General features: G+C 40.4%; 1 pseudogene; it reads left to right on the top strand.

Moving 5' to 3' along the window:
* Window positions 1–21,442, top strand: part of LOC142843540 (nonsense-mediated mRNA decay factor SMG5 pseudogene) — a 97,210-nt pseudogene extending 75,768 nt beyond the window's left edge.
* Window positions 21,443–24,116: the final 2,674 nt, after the last annotated feature.

Genomic DNA, 24,116 nt, shown 5'->3' with positions numbered 1-24,116 from the left:
GTGGTCCAAATGGAAAGGGCTCAGCACATGCCTTGTTTATATCAGGAAATCAATACCGTGTCACATCTCATCTCCCAGGTTTTCATCTCCCCTCTCCTGGGAGCTTATTGAGGACAAGAATTGTGTCTCATAACTTATTGCTTTTTTTTCTTAGCAAAGGATAAAATAACAGTAAGGGTTTCTTCATTGAAATTATTAAAGAAAGTCTGTCAACACTCAGATGTGAAGTCCTGCCCTTTAGATGTTTCTCTAACTCAGTAAAGCTGAGCAAGAACATTATAGATGATTCTGTTATAAGTAGTCTTAAGAGAAACAACTGCCAAAGTCCTGGGATGTTTTCTTTGACTGAACTCACTTAAAACAGCTGGAAGTTAAGCTTAATCTGACTATGTCTGTACCTGGTTCAGTCACCAGCAAGTAAAGATGCCACATGGCCATTCCTCTCTTCCATATAAACTCACAGTTGTTTTGATTTCTTGTTCATCATGGCTGATAGTTCTCATATCTTGAATACATTTAACTCTGTGTCTTTGTGCAGATTGGCCATGCTCATTTGGAACATATCGATTTTGAAAACATATAGACGTCCCAATGACTCCACTTTGTCTACTTTGCCTCCTACATTTTTCAGATCCTTGACATCAAGTTTGTGCTTTGAAATTAATTGTATACTTTTTGAGAAATTAATTGCACAAAGGGTTACACACAAATCCATCTGTCTACACAGCTCCATCCAGCACATGGAAGAGAGCCTGTTTGCATTTCTTCCTTTTATTTTTTTAAAATAATACCAATCAAAATTTCCACTCCCTCCCCTCCTCCCACTTCTCTCTTTCTCCCCCACTCACCCTCCCCACACCAGTCCTAAGAGAAGGCAGGGTACCCTGCCCTGTGGGAAATCCAAGGCCCTCCCCGCTCCATCCAGGCTTAGGAAGGTATGCATCCAAATAAAATAGGATCTTCCAAAGCCAGTACATACAGTAGAGACAAATCCCAGTGCCATTATCTTTGGCTTCTCAGTCTGCCCCAATTGTCAGCCACATTCAGAGAGTCAGTTTGGTAGTTCAGTCCCAGTCCAGCTGGATTTGGTGAGCTGCCATTACCTCAGACACACTGTCTCAGTGGGTGGACCAACCCCTCGTGGTCCTGACTTCTTTGCTCATATTCTCCCTCCTTCTGCTCTTCAACTGGACCTTGGGAGCTCAGTCCAGCATGCCACAAGGCCACTTCAGGCACCCTCTCCTCCACTGCCCAGGGTCCTAGCTGGGGTCATCCCCATGGACTCCTGGGAACCCCTCCATAGCCAAGCCTCTTGCCAACCCCAAAATGGCTCCCTCAATTAAGTTATCTCCTTCCCTGCTCCCATATCCGTCTGTTTGCATCTCTTATCTCTTGTCAACAGTGACAGCATTTCTGAGGAAACAAAAAAGGAAATGTCGATGTTGAGACTGGAGAGGTTTTCATTATTTCAAAAGAAATACTTCCCCTTGCCTGCAGGTTCTTCTACCCTAATGGAGCATTCTTGATTTTGTGCTCGCCCCACACTAATGAAGTGTCTGTGCTTGTGTGTGATCCTGGAAATGTTTCTAGGCACCAGCGTTTCCTTTGGAGAAACAGGAGATCCAGTTGGCACCCAGTGAACAGAGTGCTCCAGCTTAACTCTTCATAACCCTATCCAATTTCTTGCCTTTTCTACTGACCCCTTACCAAATTAGCATCTCATTTAAAAAATATAAATTCATTTTCTGAATAAATACCTCTTCCAAAGCTCTTTTTACTCACTATTCTTTTTAATCTCACAACTTTCCCCTCTCTTTTTATCCAGGTAAAATCCCATCCAGTCTTCAGATGGTCCTGCTCCTCTGCAGCCCCGCACTGCTAGCTCCGCTTCTACCATCAACAGTGAGGCTCATTTATAGAACAATTGCTTCAACCTGGAAAACACGCCTCATTCCAACAATCCTAAAGGTAAGCATTCTTATTTCTGGGTGTCTCAGTGGAGGAATTCAGAAGACCAGGGAGGTAAGTGGCTTTCTCAGCTTTCACACACAGTAAGAAAAGATTCTCTTTCAAGTCTCTATGGTGAAGTGACATTCAAATGTTTTTGACCCAGAGCTGCGAGGCCCAGGTATTCCTTGAGTGACAGCAATACAAATTTGATCAATCACTGTCTCAGAGCTTTGTAATTATCACATATGACAATAAGCTCTTTGGAACTGGAAACTATGTGTTGGTCTTTTGTCTACACATAATTGGTTTAAAATAAATATTTGCTCAGTGAAGTAGATAGAAAAGCATCTTTCAGAGACTTTTGAAATTCAAGTATTTGAATTTGAAGATCAGTATTAAGTCTCTAACCATTCTGGCCTACTAATAGTTTAATTCAGTATTGTTAACAGTTTGAAAATAGATCATATATGCAGAGATTTTAGAAGTTATGAAGATCCATAAAAGCTACACATTGGAGATGCAAGTTTTGTCAAGCAATCCTTGGTGTCCCTGATTCTCTTTAATATTAACTATTGCTGTTATTGTGAAGGAGTACTACTGAAGGATATAGTTATTAGTTATTGCGAAGGAGTACTACTGAAGGATATAGTTACTAGTTATTGTGAAGGAGTACTACTGAAGGATATAGTTATTAGTTAGTCCTGACACATGCCCTCATTCTGCTTCACTTTTGAGAAAGTCTATTAAGTAAGTAAAAATACAGGATACTTACTTTTCCATTTGTATGTGACCTGTCTTATATGGATCTTCAATACTATTTATTATAGTATCATGAGTGAGTCAATATTGGAAATTCTCCTACTTGCTGAGTAGATGATGAAGGTCTTTGTTTCTGACATTGTGATTTTACATTTGGTATTCAGTCTTGCAAACCATAAAACCTACTACAGTGCATTTAGATGTACAATATTTGTGAAATTTCCCTTCTATTCCTTGTCTTTGGGGTTCCCATTTTCTTTATGCTGTGTAAATTTCCATTTTTATTGCTTCACAGCTGGTTTCCAGCATGAAAACCACTCCAATTTTCTACCATCTTGGACACACAAAAGTCCCTTTCTATAGCAAATAGCAAGAAATGAAGCCAGAAACAAACACATAGATGTACCAGGCTTTTTCTTTTAGGCCACCAACTAGCTCCCAAATCATGACACAGAGAGTTATTATTAGTTATGAATACTTGGCCCAGCTTAGAATCATTTCTGGGTAGCTCTTTTAACTGAAATTAACCTGGTTCTCTTTATTTACCTTTTGCCTTGGGGCATTTTACCTTTCTTACTTTCTTTCTGTATAGCTCAATTTCACTGATTCTTGTGTCTGCTGGGTGGCAGCTGCCTGGCTAGCCCCTGGCATCTTCTTCTCTTTCTCTCTCATTCTCTTCTTTCTTCTGTTTTCTTCTTATTGAGTCTAGATTTCTCCTCCTATTTATTCTCTCTGCTTGCTAGCTTCAAGTATCCTTCTCCTTCATACCTATTGGTCATTCAGCTCAGTGCTCAGGGAACCCTGTGGAAGAATGGAAGAGGAGTCAGAAAGAGCCAGAGGGGAAGGAGGATTCCAGGAGAGCAAGCCCTGTAATAAGCATGAGCAAGGTTTATGTGAAATCACAGAGACTGAGGCCTTATTTTGGGTTCTTCTGTTTGTCTTGTTCAGCTCCAATCTGATAGTTTTTGTTCTATCTTATATTTTATTATTATCCCGTAGAAATCAGTTTGTTTTCTAATAAGAGACAGAGCAGGAATGGATGGGAGGAGAGGTAGGAAGGTACTGGAAGAAAAAGGAGGAAAAACTATAATTAGGATACATTATTTGAGAAAATAGCCTATTTAAAAAGATAGCGAATAAAATGGAGAGAATATTATTTTCTCCTTCATGGGAGAAATATATTCGGTGGCCATCCCATTGTTTTCCCTGGGCTGGTGCTTCCTAGCATCCAGTATAAACTGTCCAGAGTTGCACAGAGTCCCCTCTGCACCATTGCTGTGAACCCTTTGGCTTTCAGAAGATGCAAAGCCTGTTCTTTTTAGATACCATTTGATGCCTCAGGCTCATCTGCTGCTGTTTAGCTAAGGATGAAAGAACTCAGACAGGGAAAGGCTAGCTGAGTGAAAGGGAGAGCAGACACCCTGCAGACACACCTAATTGGCTAACTTCCAAAACATCCTCAGGCTTCCTAGAGCTTTGATGAAGCGTTAAAATCGGGTTTTCAGGGACTGAATGTCTTTTCAGAAGGGTGATAGATCCTCTTGCCAGGATAAAAAAAAAAAAAAGACTAGAATGAGCCCCATAGCCTACACCTGCCATCGTTCACTTTATTTAGACAGCAATAGGTTGATGAAGAAGGCTCCTGCTTTCTCAAAAGGAGGAACAAAAAAATGCTAGTTATCACACACGGGTCTCTAGGCTGTGTCGGCAACACTGTGGGCACTTGCCAAGGAAAATGATTTAGCAGGTGGAAAGTAGTTTTATAAGTACGTTTCCACCCCTCCCTGGTGGGAAATAAACTGTGGCTCAGACGCTAGCTAATTTATATTAAGCAGTATCAGCAATGTATTTTTGTAACTTTTGGCCAACCTGGTCTACAGAACTAGTTCTAGGATATCCAGGGCTACACAGAGAAATCCTGTCTCAAAAAACCAACCAACCAAAGCAAAGAAGCAAACAAATTCCAAACAGACAAACAAACAGTGCCACCCCCCCCCCCCAAAAAAAAAACCCTTAGTGATTTAGATGTATTTAGAAACACATGGATAGTTGTTACTAGATCACACAACACAGCTCCAGATAGTGCATTCAGATTTCACCTGTAGCTGTAGAATTTATCTATGTCAAGGCAAGACAAATTTCAAAGTCATTTACGTAAGTTAAGTTTTTAAAACTGTGATCACTGGAATGGTGATTGTTTCAGGCAGTGTGTGTGGGTGGAAAGAACACAGAGTGTGAATCAGGCTTAGAAGACACCTTCCCTAGTGAAACAGAAAGGTGTCCAGGGTTTCCATCTGTGGCTTTTCCTGGGGAGACGTCTGTTCGTCCCAGATAGGGCATGGATGGTAGATGAGAACCAATTCTACTCATGTCCAGCTTGTTGAACCAGTGGGTTTCTTGGGGTTCCTTACAGAAGCATAGGTGTTCCAAGGGCAGCTGCATCACCTAAACTCATCTCAGCATGGGTGATGAGTCATGGAAGTTGCATCCCCAGAACTCATTCCAAAATTTTCAGGCGGTTGCATTGAAGAGGGTCTCTTCTCCTCCGAAATCGTTTATTGTTCTTATAGCACAGAATATGGGGAGAGGCCTGTGAATCTTGCAATTCCTGAATTTCCTGAACTTCCTGGATATTGTAAGTTTTTTGAGATTCCTAGGCCTTATGAGCTCTTCTCCTCCCTAGAGGAGGGGATATTCCAGTTTAGAGTAACTAGTCAGAACTGCCCCACCAAGTCTTGTATAAGACCAGTTACCTGAGTGAAGAACATGGAGCAATCAAAAACACTTTCCTCGGATCTCTGTGAGTTCGAGACCAGCCTGGTCTACAAGAGCTAGTTCCAGGACAGGCTCCAAAACCACAGAGAAACCCTGTCTCAAAAAACCAAAAAAAAAAAAAAAAAAAAAAAAACAAAACAACACTTTCCTAACAGTTTTTCATTCCAGGATTTTTTTTTTTACTTGGACTTTCTACACTTAAAAAATTTCCACTGTTATGCCGGTGTGATTCCATTGCACTTACAAATATCTCATATTGCCTCTTGCACACTCTTCTGTTGTATGATCACAATATTATGCTCTTAATGTGAGCATATCTGTGTGTGCTAAATTGTGTCCCCTCCTTCCATTTTCTATCCTGATTATTACTTGTATAAGGTAGAGGGTTGGGGTGGAAATTATGCAGGCTCAGAGATTAAAAAAAAGAATAAAAATCGAACAGGATAATAGATAATTTAATGTGAACTTATTCACACTAATAATAATAGTGGGTAATAGAGTGAATACTTGTGAGCTATCATTTATGGATAATTTACATTGGTATAGATTTTTGTATATTAATACAAGTTCAAATTATATTTGTTATTTGTTTACAGTATTTGTACACTTATACAAAGTTATTCTTTCAGATTTTATAATGCATGTTTCTACCTCTGTTTAAGACATTTTGTATCTTGATACAATTTTTAGGATATATTTTCATATTGCATTATATATTATTCTTACCTCTGATCAAGATACTTACACATTGTTTACATTTTGAGGTCATTGTCCTCATTTGCTGCACATTTGTTTACAGGTTTTGTAATATTCTGATATAAAGTCTTAGTTTTTAAGTTATACAGATATTAAATGTTATAGGTAAATAATTATTCATGTTTGTTATACATATATTCAGATTTATTAGGATCTTTAGATACATAGGGATTGTATTCTGCCTAGATAGATAATTTTCATCTACTACAAGGATCTGTAGAACATGGCATTTAAATAACTTAGGGTTCTGTTGACATGAGACATGATTGCTCCTGACAGCACCAATCTATTCCTGAAAGAATGTTGAGCACCAAAGACACTCCACTTGGAGTTTGTTTTCTTTTTGGCACAATTGGCCTTTGGGCAAGGAACTGCCCATGCCCATGAAAAAGTACATGTTATCCAGACTAGATAAGCAGGACATGAGGAAAAGAACTGCCAAACCTTGTCAAGACAGGGTAAGACAGTTCTGAAAACTTTTCTGTCTCTGAAAATGGTCTGTCAGTTACTCTAGGCCTTAGCCAAAGTTGGTTGCTTTAACATTGCCAATGAGAATTTGGGTGATTGCTCAGATAGCCATTTGTCTCTGTCATATACTCCTTGCTTTGGAAACTGCTTGATTGCACTTCCTGCCTACTCAAGTAATATTATTTTCCTTCTCAGGACTTCAATAGGGTTGAAGATTAGTCATAGCTACCTTCCTCTTAAGATTTAGCCAAACCTATTTCTGATGCAAGAATTAGACTCTTTAGAACAGAATGTTTATTAAAACATTTATCATGTATTCCTTGATTAATATTGTTTATGTTGGTTGTAACTTTATACTTGATATCTGTTCCTATTGTATATAGTTTTGTATTGGATTTTAATGGCTCTTATTTAGATAAAAGGGGGGGATGATGGGGAATCTTTGTCAACCAATTATCATTAAGAGGTGGGACCAAGTTAGGGTATGGCTTTCTGGGACCTCAAGAAAATTGGTTCAAGGCACAGGTGCTCTTTCTCTGTGGTTCCCTCACAGAACAGCTGAGCTTAGACTTTTGTTCCTGTTTCATGAGTTTTCCCCTTATAATAAATAAAAATATAATTGTTTTATCTTTTAGCTAGCCTGGTTATTTCTCGAACTGAGATAATTCAACACATGCCTCCTTGCAATCTGACACAGCAGATGGAGGGCAAAGGACCCTTTTTACTATTGCCTTACATCCTATTTTTGATCATTCACCACCCCTAAGTTTGCTCCCCAAGTTTCTGTTTGTGGATTCTGTCTTTCTGTTTTTTATGCTCATCATAAATATAATTATTATATTTTTATTTGTGTGTACGTGTGTGTGTATGCATGTGTGTGTGTGCATACTACAGCAAGTGTGTGGAGACCAGAAGACAACTTGTAGAAGTTGATTTTTTGCTTCCACCATGTAGGTCTTGGGAATTAAACTAAAATCTTTGGGCTTGCAGGCAAGTGCCTTTACTCATTGCTTCCTACTTCTGATGCCAAACTCCAGTGGTGTTCGAGTTCACAGTAAATTATCTGTGTTCTGAACTTCCATCGCATTCCACATGGCACAGCTCATAGCCAGTTCACTTGAATAGAAATCCCTTGTCTTACAGAAACTGTCTCAGTTCCTTTGTCTCTCATATCTTGCTGTGCTAGAAAAATGATTGGAAATAAAACATAATACACTCTATTCTTTAGATCTTAAATTCCTTGATGTCTGTTCTTTTTCATGGAATGCTTTTCAGATTTCAGTGATTGCTGGGCATCTGCTGTGTGGAGAAATTGTAATTACTGACCCTGCACATCCCTTGGAGGTTCACAGAGTTCTTCCTTGTCAGATAATGCTGTGATTCTTTTCTCTGGACTGCCTGGTTGGGTAGCCATTGGAGCATAAGAAGCACCTGTTTGTGTGATGTAACATAGTATTGAGTTGAACTGAACACTCTTGTGTGGACATCATTTCCAGAACTTAATTTATATTTTGATAGTTTGGCTTCATAAATATAACTTTCTTTAGTAATTCTTTCAAAAAATAGGCTATGCAATAGTCTATTAAATTCAAAGAAGCCCTCAATCAGTTTGAAAAATTAGAGATTAATATCATTTTCACTGAGGCTGAGTTCAGTCTATTAAAATTGGATTTTATCTTAATTACAAATGGCTAGTTTGGATTGATCATGTGAAGGTTTCTGAGACAAATATTTTAAAAGATTAAATAGGGAAAAATAGTAAGGGATGGATGTAGTAGCAACCAGTTGGAAGGGGCTGCTAGTTAGATCCCATTTGCTTAGCCCCAAAATAATCACACAGAAACCATATTAATTAAATCACTACTTAGCCCATTAGCTCTTCATGGCCTACCTGCAAAGTTTCAGCATGTTTGTCTCCATGCAGCTTCATGGCTTCTCCCTGACTCTGCCTTCCCTTTCCCAGCATTCAGTCTAGTCTTCCCTGCCTAACTAAGTTCTGTCCTGCTATAGGTCCAAAGCAGTTTCTTTATTCATTAATGGTAATCACAGCATACAGTGGGGAATCCCACACTGGCAACCTTTTATTTTATGTCATTTTTATTTGACTTATATGCATTTCAGAGAAGAATAGTTCAAAGAGGCAATGAAGGCAGGATGGCGTGGTAATGACCTCAGTTCAGAGCTTTAGGAAATTGAGAAGCAGGAAGAGATAAAAGGGAAAATTGGAAAGAAGATCTAGATTTTATCTTCTTGTTCACTTTGCATGCCAGACACATATTTTTTAAAGGGCATAAAGACATAGAAACCATCTGTCTAAAATACTGTTGATTCAGTAAATAACTTCAGAAAGCCCAGGGGGTGAATCTGTGCCTGTCTGTGCCTACTACCTCATCAGAAGTGAGAGTGTAAGGGGGGAGAAGTGGTTTAGTGGGATTTGCTGTCATTTCTGCTTTTAGTGTCTCACTGTGCTATACAAACAGAAGAGCCTTACAAAGACTTCTACTACAGTGATCTTATTTAACATATGAACATAATGGGACCTAGAGGAGATGGGGTCATTGACAAAAGCAGATGTTTGTTAATTCACTTGAATGTCATTTTGCCATGTAAACAGTGACAATAATTAACATTGAGCTATTACTCTGTGAAAAGCAAGTAACTGTGGCTTGCAAATCCACATTGCTGCTGAGATTATAGAAATGACTAGATACTTAAAAAATAATAGCAAAAATGATGAGTTTAATCATAAAAGGGTAAACAGTAAAAAGACAAAGTAAAGATTAATAGGATGAGTGTTAAACTCAGCATAGGACTTCATCCATACAGTTGCAAAGATTGCAGATCTGGCAGAATAGTATGGAGCCATTAAGTCAGAATTCAAATCCAAGTGAGTTTCTGCCTAGTTAGGTACATTTGACAAAACTTATTAGCCTCAGCTCTTTTAGCAGGCTTGTCTTAAAGTGGGAAAAATAATTCGTTCACAGCCCTGTTTGTACCCACATAAAATGTTTAAGACAGTGGGTAGATGCACTGGGACATGTTTCCAGTGATTCCAATTTCCCAGAATCCATGAGCTGGTGTAATCAATTTCCTTCTTAACTGTGACACACACTGAGGGGTTAACCTCCAATGTGCAGATTAGGAAATGGTGATAAGATGCCAGGTTTGTGAGTAGCTTGTCTAGCACCGTGACTTCCATTTCCTAGATGACTGTCTCTCTTGCTGGTTTTGTTGACAATATCAATCATGGGTGACAGGTTTACATGGCAAGGGACAGAGGTCCTCACCCTGAAAGTTACCTGCCACTGCTGTTATTGTTGATGGTGGTGATGATGATCAGCAGAGATGCTGATTTTCACAATGTTTGTGAACATGAGAAGGTAACCAGTAGCTGGCCTACTTACCTGCAGCTACTGTTCTTGGTGCCCCCATTGGCTACAGGGTTTACCTTTACTCAGATAGTACCCCAAAGTCAAAGGTTACCAGCTCTAGTGATTCTGGTTAGTCCTTCTACTTTCCTAAGTTGATAACTGTGTGAGCTATAATCTGGGACTAGGTGAGGTAAGATAAGAAGTGCAAGAAGAAAGCTTTGCCAGATGTGATTTTAAGCCATCATCCATCCTTACCTGACTTGCACCTAGTCTACTCCTGTTTCCTCTGTGCTTTTGACAGTTTCATTCTATGGAGTCAACCATTCTTCCCTGTTTGTGCAGATGATGCAGGCTCAGGGGCACTGCCAGAATTCCCTGGGGATTTGGCATCATGCTGTGCACCCTAAAAGAGTTTTTAGCTTCAGAGTTTCCTATCAGAGCTTGTTTTAGTGTTTCAATGTGTTGCATTGTTTTCTTCTCGCCTGTCACTGCATCTTACTGCTTGAAAATTTGATGCATGCAATGCATAACAATTGCAGAATATGACACTATTTCTCACATAAACTACAATTAACTCAATTCTTTCTTCCTCTTGGACATTTGAAGTTCTTGTCGTTATTCCAACATTATCTGTAGCACTAAACACATTGTTTTCACTGACTGCTGTGAAAATATTATTAGTGACTTCTTTCCCAATTATCTTTTCTCTTTCTAAAAAAAATTACCCCCAGTATTTGAAAGAGTTAAAGTGGCTTCCAGAAGTGCTTGATGTTCTGGGAGAACCAGGCTCCTGGTGTCTGATTCATTTTCTGCGTGGGAGGAGTGCAGCTCTAACCTTGTCACTGACAGGCAAGTTCAGACTCTTCTCATACCGCAGAGAAGTCTGTCCTTGCAGCTTTCGGGGGCTGAAGCATAGCCATCAGACTATATATGCTCTTCCGTCAACATGCTGGTGCTGTTGGCACCATTTCTGCCTTGCATTGGGCAACTTGCAATTTCCTTTCTTCATCCAGACTGTCTTAAAAAATAGCAGGTTTTATTTAGATGGCACATGTGCTGCAGATCCATCTTGTCTAGGTTTGACTGTGATTGTTCTGTTGTCCAGGGCAACAGAAGCAATGCTGTAAAGGAAAATGTTTGTCTTATTACCTGACCAAAGTGAGTGCACAGTTACAGTGATTTTAGTTTTTAGATACATTGGTTGCGATTTGAGAAGCAGTGTCTGAAATAGGTTAGTGAGTCATCATGGGGGAAAGGAAGGAAGGTTTGATCTTAAAAAAGGATACTGGATGATGAAGGATGCTGGCTGATGAAGGATGGCAGCTTTTCCTATAGGTCAGGCGTCCACCATGCTGGAGGGAATCACATTCATTACATTTTGCCTCTCTGTTCCTGTTTGTCTTTGCACACCGTGTGGTTTCAGATTTTCATTTTTCAGTTTCATGTTCAGCTGTCCTTTCCAACTGTTCACTCTTCTAAGTGACAGATTTTGGGACAAATAGAAATTGTAGAGACAAGAGCCCTAAGTGGACTACCTCTCAGGATTTCATAATTATGTAAAGGCTGGTTCTTACAAACCATCTGTATGAGTAAAAACAATTAACATGACAAAAAGGATATTAGCATTCATTTAAGCCACTCTCCCACCCACGAGCAAAACTCATCTCTGATGTGCAAATGGGGATAATTTCTGCTTTAATTCTGTCTCTAGATGGAAGACATTTATCTCATCAGAGAGCTCATTTATTCTTAGAGACTTATAATGAAATATTTTATTGGATGTGCTTGTGGACATCTGAAATCCCGGCACTAAGGAAGCAGAAGTATCATTAATTCAAGACCAGACCAGGTTATATACAAGATTCTGTCTTCAAAAGAGTCCTCTTTCATCTTTTCTTGAATTCATTGGCTTCTTTGGAAATCAAAGTCTGCTATTATGTGAGATCTCTTTGTATTATAATTAGAGACACGTACATACTCAATGTCTTATTCTAGAGTTCTGTTGATAGGCTATGGTGCCCTCATTTATGAGAATTATATTTAAATTGGTTATTTTATTAGATTCTGTCTCAGGCTATGTGTCTTTAATAGGAATATAGTTTGTAAAAATAGACAGAAGCTTATAATTTACACAATTTACTGAATGCATGATTGCAGCATGAATGTTATGAATGAAATTGAGGCAAAAATAAATGAGAAAGACATTTCAGTATGCCATACATAGAACAAAAAGCAGCCATGGGTTTGTAATATCTTCTGTATATACAACTGACTGACCACACCTAACTCATCTCCGCCATCTAGGCATCATCTGTAATTTGAAAGATTATTTGAGATGTCTTCCTACTTTTGAACTTTTAAAAAATCTTTTCTAGTTCTAACTCTATACAGAAAATTGTTTTGATACTTTTGACCATTTTTAGTGAACAGAATTTATCTTTCTAAAAGAAAACAACTACTTAGTATTTCATGTTATTTCTTATTCAAGTGGTCTGGCATCAAAGTAGCAAACCTCTAAAGACACAAACAATAAAGACTTATGTGACTACAAAGATGGCTCTATGCCGGGTGATGGTGGCGCACGCCTTTAATCCCAGCACTCGGGAGGCAGAGGCAGGCGGATCTCTGTGAGTTCGAGACCAGCCTGGTCTACAGAGCTAGTTCCAGGACAGGCTCCAAAGCCACAGAGAAACTCTGTCTCGAAAAACAAAACAAAACAAAACACAAAAAAAACACACAAAAAAACCAAAAAAAACCAAAGATTGCTCTATGGGTAAAGGTGATTGTTGAACATGAATGATGAACCTGGGTTTAACTCCCTAGAACTCATGTAAAACTGGACCCATAAAGTAAGTACCCGTATGCTTAGTGCTGTTCCTATGGGAGACAAAGACAGAAAGTGTCTGGAATCTCATGGTGTTCGAAGCAGAAAAATAGCAAAGAGACCCTATTTGAAGCAAGATGGAAAGCAAAGAACTAACAATGCCTGAGTGTGTCCAATGTTCGTGACACACTTACTACAGCATATAAGTACCTGCATTCACAACCTTGGAGGCATGAGGGCACACACACACACACACACACACACACACACACACACACAAGGTATGATACATACTTTGTGTTTGGTCTTTTTATACAAACTTTAAATTTTCAGTGATCAGATTTACATATAAAATGCACAAAGCACACAACATACATACATCCATGTTTTCTCCAGTGGACAGCATACTTCCACATTTTTTTTTGCATTTGTGAAGTGTGTATCCATGAAGAATATATTTTTCAGTTTTGCCCATTTGGGTCTTAGTTTCATACTATTATGTTTTCTATGTTCTGTGGATGACTGCTTCTGCCCAACATTATGCTTGCGGGATCCATCCATAAGGATGAGGGTAGTGTGGCTGCTCATTTATGCTTACAATGTAATGCACTTTATTCAATTCACCGATGACACAAAATCAGATTCTGTCTAGTTTTGGATTTCTTTTGTTTCATCTATTACAGACAATGCTGCTAGGGATATTTTTTCTCTGGTCAAACGGTGTGCACTTCCAAGAGCTCTCTTCTGTGTGAGTCCAAACCTGAAGGTGCTGCATTGTAAGGTATGTGAGTTTTCGACAGTCGTGAGTCAAGTCCAAATCCTGAAATAGATTATAACACACAAATGCTCCCCTCACTCTCTACGCAAGCACAAAGTTGGTTTTCTCACATTTTACATGGTCCTGTACTTCATGGTGCTTTTAAATTGCATATTCAATCACCAAACATCTAAAATTTCGAATTATTTTCTGACCATTTTCCCCTTCCTCTTCCTCTTCTCTTTGAGGCAGAGTTCCAAGTAGCCCAGAATTGCCTCAAGCTCACTATGTAGTAGAACCAGTCCTTGAACACCTGATTCTTTTGCTTCTGGGCTCTGACTACTGGGATTACAGACTTGCATCACTATGCTGTAGGAAATGGCAATGGATTATAAATTATTTCATATGTATGAGGTTTTCAGACATTTGAAAATTTTCTTCTTTTAAATTTTATTTTATTCATCATCATTGTGTTTGTGAGATATATATATATATATATATATATATATATATATATATATATATATATATGTGGGGAGGTGCCTGTGCCACCATGTGTATGTGTGGGAAAGAGGACAACTCTGTAGCTTCAGTTCCTTCCTTCCAATTTTAGTGAATTCTGGGGATCAAATTTGGGCTTCCAAGCTTGTGTGTAAAGTGCTCTTATCCATTGAGTGATCTCTCCAGGCTGGGCCCAGGCTGTCTTCTGTGTTTCTGTTGTCCCAGAGAATGGTATTTTAAATGATCAGAATAGCTTCTCTGAAGTTTCCAGAACATTTAGACATTCCTAAGTCAGGAACACACTTCATGCATCCATTCTGAAATCCAGAACACTGGGCAATGATTAATTTTACCTTTTCTATGAAAGTGACAATAAATACTCTTCCCTTAGGACAGTAAGTGTGGCCTTTTAGTTTCATGGAAGCATCAATGGCAGAGTTGGAAATGGTCTTATTATTTGTTGTCATGTCAAAGGAAACTTTGCCTAATGCAGCATGACATATATTTTCTCCTCAACTTTATTCACAGAGTTTAATGTTTCAGTTTTTACATTGAGTCTTTCATCCATTTTGATTCCTTTTGTGTAAGATCTAAGGAATGGGACCTACCTCATTCTTGTGACAGTGGATATCCAGTTATTCCAGGACCATTTGTTGAAAAGATGGTTCTTCATTAATTTATCTGACATTATTGTTGAAGTAAATAGATTTTAAATATAAGCGTTTATTTCTTCATTTTCTCTTTCATTAATTACTTTAGCTTTGTTACAAGTTTAGAAACAGCAGTTGTTGTAAACCCACTAATTTCTTAGTTTCTCTTCTCTTCCTTCTCACGAGGGTGGGGAGTACATATGGGAGATCAGACTCAATTGTTTGCCACACTAGGCAAATGCTCTATCATTGAATTACATCACTAATCTTATATAGATATCCCTTTCATGTTAATGGTAGTATATGTTTTAGGATTCTCACAGAAATATTAGTGAGGATTTTAATAGGGATTACACTGAATCTATTGAACAATTTGGAGATTGTTGTCCTCTTCTAATATTAAACTTATGATTAGTAATTATGAGTTTCTTTCCACTTATTTAATTCTTTAATTCATCTCAACACTGTGTTATAACTTTTAGGGTATAAATTTGTACTTCTGTTAAATCTTTTCACAATTGTTTCGTTTTGTTGCATATTTATTATGAACCGAAGTACTTAGTTTTCTTTTTCTCCTTTCTTTCTTTCTTTCTTTCTTTCTTTCTTTCTTTCTTTCTTTCTTTCTTTCTTTCTCTCTTTCCTTTCAAGACAGAGTCTCTTAATATCACATAGTCTGTCCTTGATCAAGCTATGTACTGTTACTCTCCTGATAGTCCTATCTTCTCCCAAGTACCAGGAATACAGATGTAAGTTCCCATGATGGCTATAAATAGAATATTTTACTAACTTCATTTTTGTATTCTTTTCATTTTTAGTTTATGTAAGTATTATTGATTCTCAGAAGCAAGCTCTCAACATTATAGATCAGGCTGGCCTCAGTCTCTAAGTCATTTTGCCTCAGCTTATCTAGTATTGGGATTATAGGTGTGTGTCACCATGTCTGGCTCTGTGATACTTTTCTAACTTAACTTCTGTTTTCTGTCTGTCTTGCTGTCTTTCTGTTGTCTGCATCATTTCTGAGCCTGCCTTACCTACCCAAGTAAGCACGCTAAGTCAGATCACTTGTGAGTCCTGCCTATGCTAATTTTGCAGAGCTAATGTAGGGCCTAGGTTAAGTGCTGTATTCAAAAGGCACTGGGGAGCCTTATGGGTGAAATAAGGCCCAGGGAGCCAGAAGGCTGAGCAGACGTACACTCCAGGAGTTCAGCTTACTGGTGAGCACCAAGGTGGCTTGTTAGAGTCTCATTGAGATTCATTTCATTGAAGGCATTTAATTTTATCCATTTGATAATAAAGTCCCTAGGATTTCATGAGCTTTAGATGAGGAAACATCAGCCTTGGGGAATTACTATTGCCCGTGGCTTCAGGAGGAGCAGCTGTGTCTCATCCTCTCCTGTTAGCCTGCTAGGAAACTTCTCCAAAAGTTTGCAAAGGAGGGAAGAGGTCCTGAGAGAAAGTAAGAATCGGACGTCACCATCAGTGTGAGAGCTGTTGTACGGGGCCCAGGTCTGCTCGACATCCACTCAGGCACGATGAGCAATTCCCCATAATTATTTGGTTCGAAAGTGTTTGTGAGAAACTAGAGTTTAGCTCCATGGACTCATACCTAGATGAATAGAGCACTACAGTCTTTTTGTGCACCATATAGATGAGAAAATATGACTGCATGATCTGTGGTCACCTGATTATACAGTTGTTTGCAGAAATTAGCAGAAAAAGCAGTATTAGTGTGTACCTTTTCAGTTTTCTTAAAAATGAGAAATTAGATCAAATCTGATGAGTTTTCTGCCTTCTCTGGACATGCTGAAGTACAGTTTTCCTAAAGGAAATGAGACACCATTGTGCTTAGAAAACTTTCTTTTATTCCTGTGAGCTGCTATTTTATCTATGGCCTCTTTACCGTTCCAGTTGGGGAACTGATTTGGGTAAAATTTGTAAAAGCTCTTCTCCCTTTTGATTAGTTTGATAAGATAATTTCTTTTTAGACAAATTGTGGTTGGGGAGGAAGGTAAAGGGATGGGGGATGGAGGGAGAGCTTTTGATCTACACTAGGCTGTAGGTCTGTCTTCTCTAGATATTTCATGGTAGGTCTTATCCCCCGTACCTCAGTCACTCAGAGTGGAGAAAAACGAAAAGATCCCCAATTCTCCTAACTAGTAAAAGGTGTGCTGCTCTGACCGTTTGCCAGGCTGTGGTGCTGCTGGTTCAATTTCCAGCCTCTTCATTGCTTCTCCTTCTGTAAAATTATTTTCTCTTCTTTTGTTTGTATCTCTCTTTACTTTCATCTTTTCTCATTTTAGTTTGAGACACAAAGACCTTCCACTTGCTGCCCTGGCTCTATTCTTTTGTGAGGATAGTATAATGCATGCGCCCAATCGGCATCCAAGCTATTCAGTAGTCAGTTAAAGTGCTGTCTAGTTAGTCACTTTTTGTAATTTGGGGCGTGGTTTGCAGGTAGAGCCTTACACATAACGGGCGAGGCTGAGCTGCGCGCCCAGTGCCCTTTGTTACTTTTAGTTCTGAGTCAGACTTTGCCAGTCTGGCCAGGACTGACTGATATCCCCATCATTGAGGCTCCAGGGGAGCTGGATTCACAGGTGTGCATCGTCAACCCAGTCCACAGAGCTTCAGATTTTGAACGTCTGTTTAATTACTAACTTTTCTCTATGCCAGTCATTCAAAGGAATTATTTTTAAATCATGTAAATGAAGGAATTTTAGTAGAATGTCTGTTAAACAAGCGTTATAGATCTTTTGTGGCGGATTTACCAATGTCTTTTACATACCCATGTGATATATTCTATTTGGAAGATATAGTCATATTATTTTGTCTTCCACTGTTTTTTTCCCAAGTGATCCTTATCTTTCCAAGTCTATATAATTGTACTTTTCTAAACTTGATTTTCTTTGTATATGCATGCACATCACATAAACAATCTTAATCTTAGATTGTGTAGGTTAAGTTCAATGCATGTACTTCTGACTTTCCTTCATTAGAGAGATACATTTGGGAGGGACCCGGTATTCATGTAGGTTTGACTGCTGACGGGAATGATTTCCAAAGAAATACACTTACGAACAAGGTTGCTAAGTAAAGAACAGGAAACTAAACGTTTTTATAAGAGAGAATCAAAGTTTCCCCTCCAATTTCATTGTTCTCTTTGGCGTTATTTTCAGTCTTTGGGATGAGTACTAATAGATAGTTTTCATCTTTTCTCAGGAAACATCGTTAGCATCCCTCAAAAAGAAGCATCTCTCTCCAGCCTCATGGAGAGAAACCATGAAGAAACCCCCAAGGCCAGGCTCCTCTACCAGGAGGTCTGCCTGGCAGCTCAGCGACTCGATTTCTTCCTTGATAAAGGAAATGCCCACAAAGAAGTGTTCAAGCCTCACATCCTGGCTCTCAGAGAGATGGTTCAGCAAGCCTGCATTAAACTCATGTTCCTGCATCCAGTGGTTTATGGAAGGAAGGCTGAAGAGCTCTTATGGAGGAAAAACTACTCTGACGTCATCATGCTGCTCATGAAGACCAACAAGAAACAAATGGACACTTTCCAACACTGGGGCGGGCCCCTGCAGGCTCACCTGAAGGCTGGCCTCAGGTTCTACGAGCATCTCTTCCTGTTCCTTCAGGGCCACTACGAGCTGAGGTTACAGAGCTACATAGACTGGCCTCACAGCGCTATCCACTTGATTGGCTGTAAGAAAGTGGGACCCACATCAGTGGAAGAGGCTTCCTGGGCCCGCATGGCCTGCCATCGCTGCCTCCTTTACCTGGGAGACTTGTTCCGCTACCAGCATGAGTTCCTAGACCTGGCCACCAAGAACTTGGCTGAGAGATGCTATTATAGGGCCTTGTCAGTGGCCCCACATATGGGAATGCCCTTCAACCAACTGGGCGCGCTCATGGGGAGTAAGTATTATGACCTGGAAGCCACATACTTCTATCAGCGCTGCCTCCACTCGGAAGTGCCTTTTAAAGGAGCGGCTTGGAACCTCAAACGGCTCTATGATCATGCGGGAAAGAGGTATAGCTGTCTGAAGAGGTACCAGGGAAGGAAACTGTCCCACAGCCAGAGGCAGTGTTGGGACAACAAAAGGTTTCTTGTCAGCTTCCTCTACCTTCAGAGCCTCTTGCAGCCTAAGAGGAAATTCAAAGCCGCAAGGCTGATAGCCCTGTGCCAGCTGGTTCTCGAAGACTTTCGTCTCTGTCTTTCCTATCGGCCACACCAATCTGTCCAGTGCCACACTTCCATAGACGATAAGCCTCCTAAAGGGTATCTTTTTCTCCCGGACTTTCTCATTTTCCACATGGTGGTTCTTTGCCTCATGAATGTGCACAGCCTGAGGAAATCAGGCTCAAAACAATACAAACCAGCTGTCATCTTCACCCTGACTCTTTTCTCTCATCTAGTACAGCATGTGAACACACGGATCCAGGCTGAGCTGCAGAGGCGGAAGCTGACTCCAGAAGATGCTTCTTCCTGTGAAGGCTGCTGGGAGGAGCCTGGAAAGCAACATCAAGATTTCCCATCTCCCGGGCTCCAGCACAGCAACTCTCAGAGAAGTCAGAGCTGGTCTGGTATTTCTAGGGAGCGTGAGTCTGGCTTTCCTTCCAGCTGTGACTCAGATGAGACAGAGGAAGAGGAAACCTCATCTTTAAGTTCCCAGGTCCAATCAGACACAAGCAGTGAAGCCTCCCACTCAGATGCAACAGACGAAGAAGGAAGTGGCTCCCTGAGTTCAGAAACAATTCAGAAGGGTGGAGGTACATCTAAACTTCCGGCTGCTCACCGTAGAAACAAACTGAAGGCGTATGTACCTCCTGACAGTCTCCTTGATCTCCTGAAAACAACTCTATCTTCCAGCTTGCCAGCTCCTTTGAGTCAAAAACTCCAAGGAAAACATGGCTTGCCCTTGGCTTCCGTTTTCAGTCATAACGTTCTGACTCCTCAGTCTGAGCCAAGCCCTGCTGTCAGCAGTCCTTTGTGCACCGAGAGCGAGATGAGCAGCTTTCCGGACACAGAGTTCTATGTGGGTTCCTCTTGGGAGCAGAGGCCCTCCGTTGCCCAGAAAAACAATCTCCAGACCACCCAATGGAAATTGGACATTCTTTCTGAAGAGGGACTGTTGCCCACCATCAAGGTGATCCTGAGCTGGCTGCGCAGCAATCACAGCCTCCTCTTGTCACAGCGGAAAAGTGTACTCAGCTTATGGGACCACCTCTGTGTGCTTCTGAACCTTTTGCCCTCTGTGGGAGACCTGCAGCATCCAGGCCTTGGTCTGTCTCGCCATCTCCAGGACTTACTGCAGAGCTGTCAATGGCCACACACTCCCAAGTACCTTCAGCTCCCCGAAGACATTGCCCTGTTCCAGCAGTTCCCTCCTCAAGTGTCCCAGAATAGAGCAAACCTAGGGCAGGATCTGCCTTCACTCACCAACCGAGAGGAAGTTATTGTACGCATCTGTTTCTTCAGAAGTTTTGGACACTTTGCAACCAGACTCCCAGGACAGTTTTTGAGCTTCGATTCGAAACTGGGCATCTTTGTGAGCAGTACCCTTGAAAGGTCAGAAAACCCACTTCAGCAGCTCCCGAGAACAGCTGCACGAATTAGGTTTTCCAAAGACATAGTCCAGCTTTGGCTTCAGCGTGAAGTGGCATTGCTCGAGAAGACCCTCCGGGGTCCCCAGACTCGGTCAGTATTGACCCCTTACCTGTTCCCTGACCCCAGGGCCCTCTGCGAGCACCTCCCAGTCATACAGAAACTAGCCACTAGTGCTAAGTTTTTTCTTATCATACCCAAGGTTGTGGTTGACACACTGTACATCCTAAAATGGGAAGACCGCAGAGCCCTGGCAGCCATCACTTTTCTGGAAGATGAGTTAAAGAGAAGGAACCAGTACATTCTCTGCCAGTCCTTTGTGTCCAAGAGGTTGGTGAGGCCCAGAATGACTAGACCAGACTCTGATGCCTGGGATCTCTACAATATTCTTGGGTTCTGCAAAAGTCTGCTGGACTCCTCCAGGCCAGGGGTATTGGACCCCAGCAGCATGGTGACTATCATTACGGGTGTCTGTTTGGACCGCCCTAGGAATTTCTCGTACCCCTTGCAGTTGGTGCTGGGGATGGCAACTGAAGCTGGCGTGGAAATCAAGAATATCCTGAACTTCCACAAAGAGTGGAAAGTGATCAGTTGATGAGTTTTACATCTTCCTGTTCTTTGTCCTCCAGTGCTCATTGTTCAAATTCAGTGTGTTCCTTTGTCATGGGTACCTAACGCTGAGGTAGGCAATGTGTTCATGAGTATTTGTGTCTACCTGCAGGTAGAATTGTAGTGTACCAGCTTTCAGAGGCCCTCCTGTGTCCTTCTTGGCCATCTTAGCTCTGTAGTATGCTTCCTCTGATATAAAGCTCAAGATTAACTCACTGGTAAATGATCTTATGATAAAACATCAGATTCAGACATCACTTCTGTGTCTATACTTTGTGGACATTCTGTGATTTACTTAGCTCTGTTTTGTGACACATGAATTTTATGTATATTGTTTTATTATGGTAGGGTCAGGTCTGTTGTTGAAGGCATGTCTCTGCCATCTATGAAACTCAATAAATAAAGCTAAAATTTCACGATACTGGTAATATGGTTTATTGATTTTCCTGGTCATGTCTATGTAAGCATGATTGAAATAGCGCCCAGGACTGGAAGATTCCATTCTGCTTTGGGTAACTTGGGACTGCATATTATATGGTACAATATTAGCCTTTTAACCTACATCTACTGAACAATTTTCAAATATCGTTTTTATGGAGATGTCCTTTGCTTTTTCCTGGCTCCACGGTATCTTTTGGGAGCTATTCTCAATCTCCTGCTTCACTTAGAATCCAGGAAGCAACTACAGTACTCTTTCAGGATCCCACATTTGGAGGAATTCTTTCCCTCTGTCCTATAACCTCCTCATAAACTCAGCCTCCATCCAGTTGCCCCCCTCACATGTCTAGAAGGCCCACCCTTACCTTCTTCATCACTCCTGAATTCTTATCATATTTTTCTGTAATTCAGTGCCTCAGCCAAACCTTCAGTTTGTTCTTCCACCATCTCAAGTTTTAAACTGCTTTCATGCTTTATTTAGATGCATTAGAAAATTTTTAGCAAAGTAAAAAAAAGCTCAAATATCATCTTTCCCTAACCTTACCATTTCTGATACTTTATTTACACTCTCATGCTTCTCCTGAACACATAGATTTTTAAAATCTATCATTAATTTTGGATAAGAATGTTTTCTGTGTGTGTACATATTTGTTTTGAAGGCATCTCCTTTAGCACACATTATCTATATAATTTCAGTAAGTCTATCGCATTTGAGGACAGTTTCGAACTCATTTACCTTTCTTTTAATGAGAATGGAGCAGTGGACGCTTGTCAGTTTGTTATGTGTTCCTTTTGCTTCGGTTGTCATTCCAGTTTGATATGAGCGTAAGCATTCTTCTTCGAAGACCTAGAAGAGTCTAGAAGAGCAAAGCAGAGAAACACCACACACATACAAATGACGGGAAACATTACGTTTGTTGATGCAGCAACTTTCTCTATAGTTTAAGCTGGGCTTTTCCTAGTGCTGTGTCTTGCAAATCTTGGAACCTTAAGCTGGCTAAGAATGGAAAGGGAATGAAGAAAGGACAGACATAGGCACAGAAGAGCTGGTATCAGGTGGGCTGTGAACACTCTGATGGGGGATTTAACTACCTCTTCACAGGGGAACCTCAGGCAAGGTAGGCAGGAGTTGGCTAATCTTGATGGGAGGTTTCTCTAGATGAGTACTCTTGGGATGTAAACAATCCAGGAGGATAAAGTTGCACTTGGTAGTTCTCACATGAACTGTTCAATCATTTGTAACCAAAGAGCGACTTGGACCAAAGAAATGTCCATGCTGAGTCTGACCCAAGAAGGCTTTGCCACTTCCATAGGTCTGAGGCTGTGCCTATGTCAACAACACACATGAACTCAGGATTTCCTCTGATCCCCACACCATAGGCCAGGCTGACCTCAAAGTCAGAACTCTCCTGTCTCAGCCTCTTGAATGCTGGAATTACAAGTATCTCATAGTTTGGGAAGTTATATTTTCTCTTTTCCCCCTTCACACTATGAAGTGTAAATTACTGGACTTTACTTCCTTTGTCCTCCATTTACACGTTGTGGCTGCTTTTAGATATCAAGAAAGACTGGCTTCCTGAACTACCAATAATCTTAAGACTGCCATTTTCTAAAAGGCTTCGAATATTTCAAACAGCCATACACACACTTTCTCTGGATCGTTTCTCTCTTAAAGTCTTGGTTTCTACAACAAATGTTAATCTAGTAAATCACATTTACTTGCTTCACTTTCTTCTTAGATATTTTTTGAACCTTACATTCTGGCTTCTGTATCCAGCACTCTGTGGGAAATTCCCTCACCAAGGTAAGTCCCATGCAGAACAGTTGATTTTCTATGTGGGTGGGGATAACATGCAAGAGTGCTTAATTCTCTTTCAGGAGGGCCCATGTGTAATTCTCAGCAAAAGTTTTCCAGTTTATTAGCCTGGAAACTCTTCAAAAGAAGAAGAATCAAGCTTATTATTTTTCTTCCTCTAACAATTTCTCAAGTTTCTTCTCATCAGTGTTTGATATATGTTTCACATGATTCTGCACCTTCCTCCAAGAAACAAAGCTTTGGGGCTCAGAAATTCATTGGATTTCAAAAGAGGAATCCTTTGAATCATTCAGAGAGTACATGGAGTACAGAGAGTCCAGTCCATGCTTGCTTTGTCCTTGGTGTTTGAGCAGAACATTATTGTGGTAGGAGGTTGTGCCACCACCCAGGGGAACGAGAAGTCCTGACACGGTTTTCTGAAGAAGGTGGGATTGTTCAATGCATGAAAGAGTGTGATCAGATAAAGCTTCTGTTTCAAAGGTCATGGAGGATGACCTATGAGCCAACTGTTTTCTAACTTTCTTACTCTAGACTGTAAGAAGGAATCATATTTCTATAGTCGAAAAAAGTGAAGTCAGTACAAAACCCTGCAGCTGCTCAGTGACGTAATTCAATCCCATGCTAGTTATATCTAGCTGTCAGTCTATCGTAAGCCGGTCTAGATCACTTATCAGCACCACAAGCTTATGACAGTCAATGATGCTTTATGATGTCTCTGTGAATGTCGGATAGCTGAGACCAACTTGTGAAGAGCAGAAAACAGCTGCTCTCTTTCCCTATCCTATTGTTCCACCTTTATCTACTCTGTCTCAGGATAAGCAGCATCATTGGGACCTGACA

The sequence above is a fragment of the Microtus pennsylvanicus genome, chromosome 2 (assembly GCF_037038515.1).
Source record: "Microtus pennsylvanicus isolate mMicPen1 chromosome 2, mMicPen1.hap1, whole genome shotgun sequence".
Classification (NCBI taxonomy): Eukaryota; Metazoa; Chordata; class Mammalia; order Rodentia; family Cricetidae; genus Microtus; species Microtus pennsylvanicus.
The sequence above is the reverse complement of the archived record's forward strand: the minus strand, read 5'-3'. Positions and strand labels throughout refer to the sequence as shown.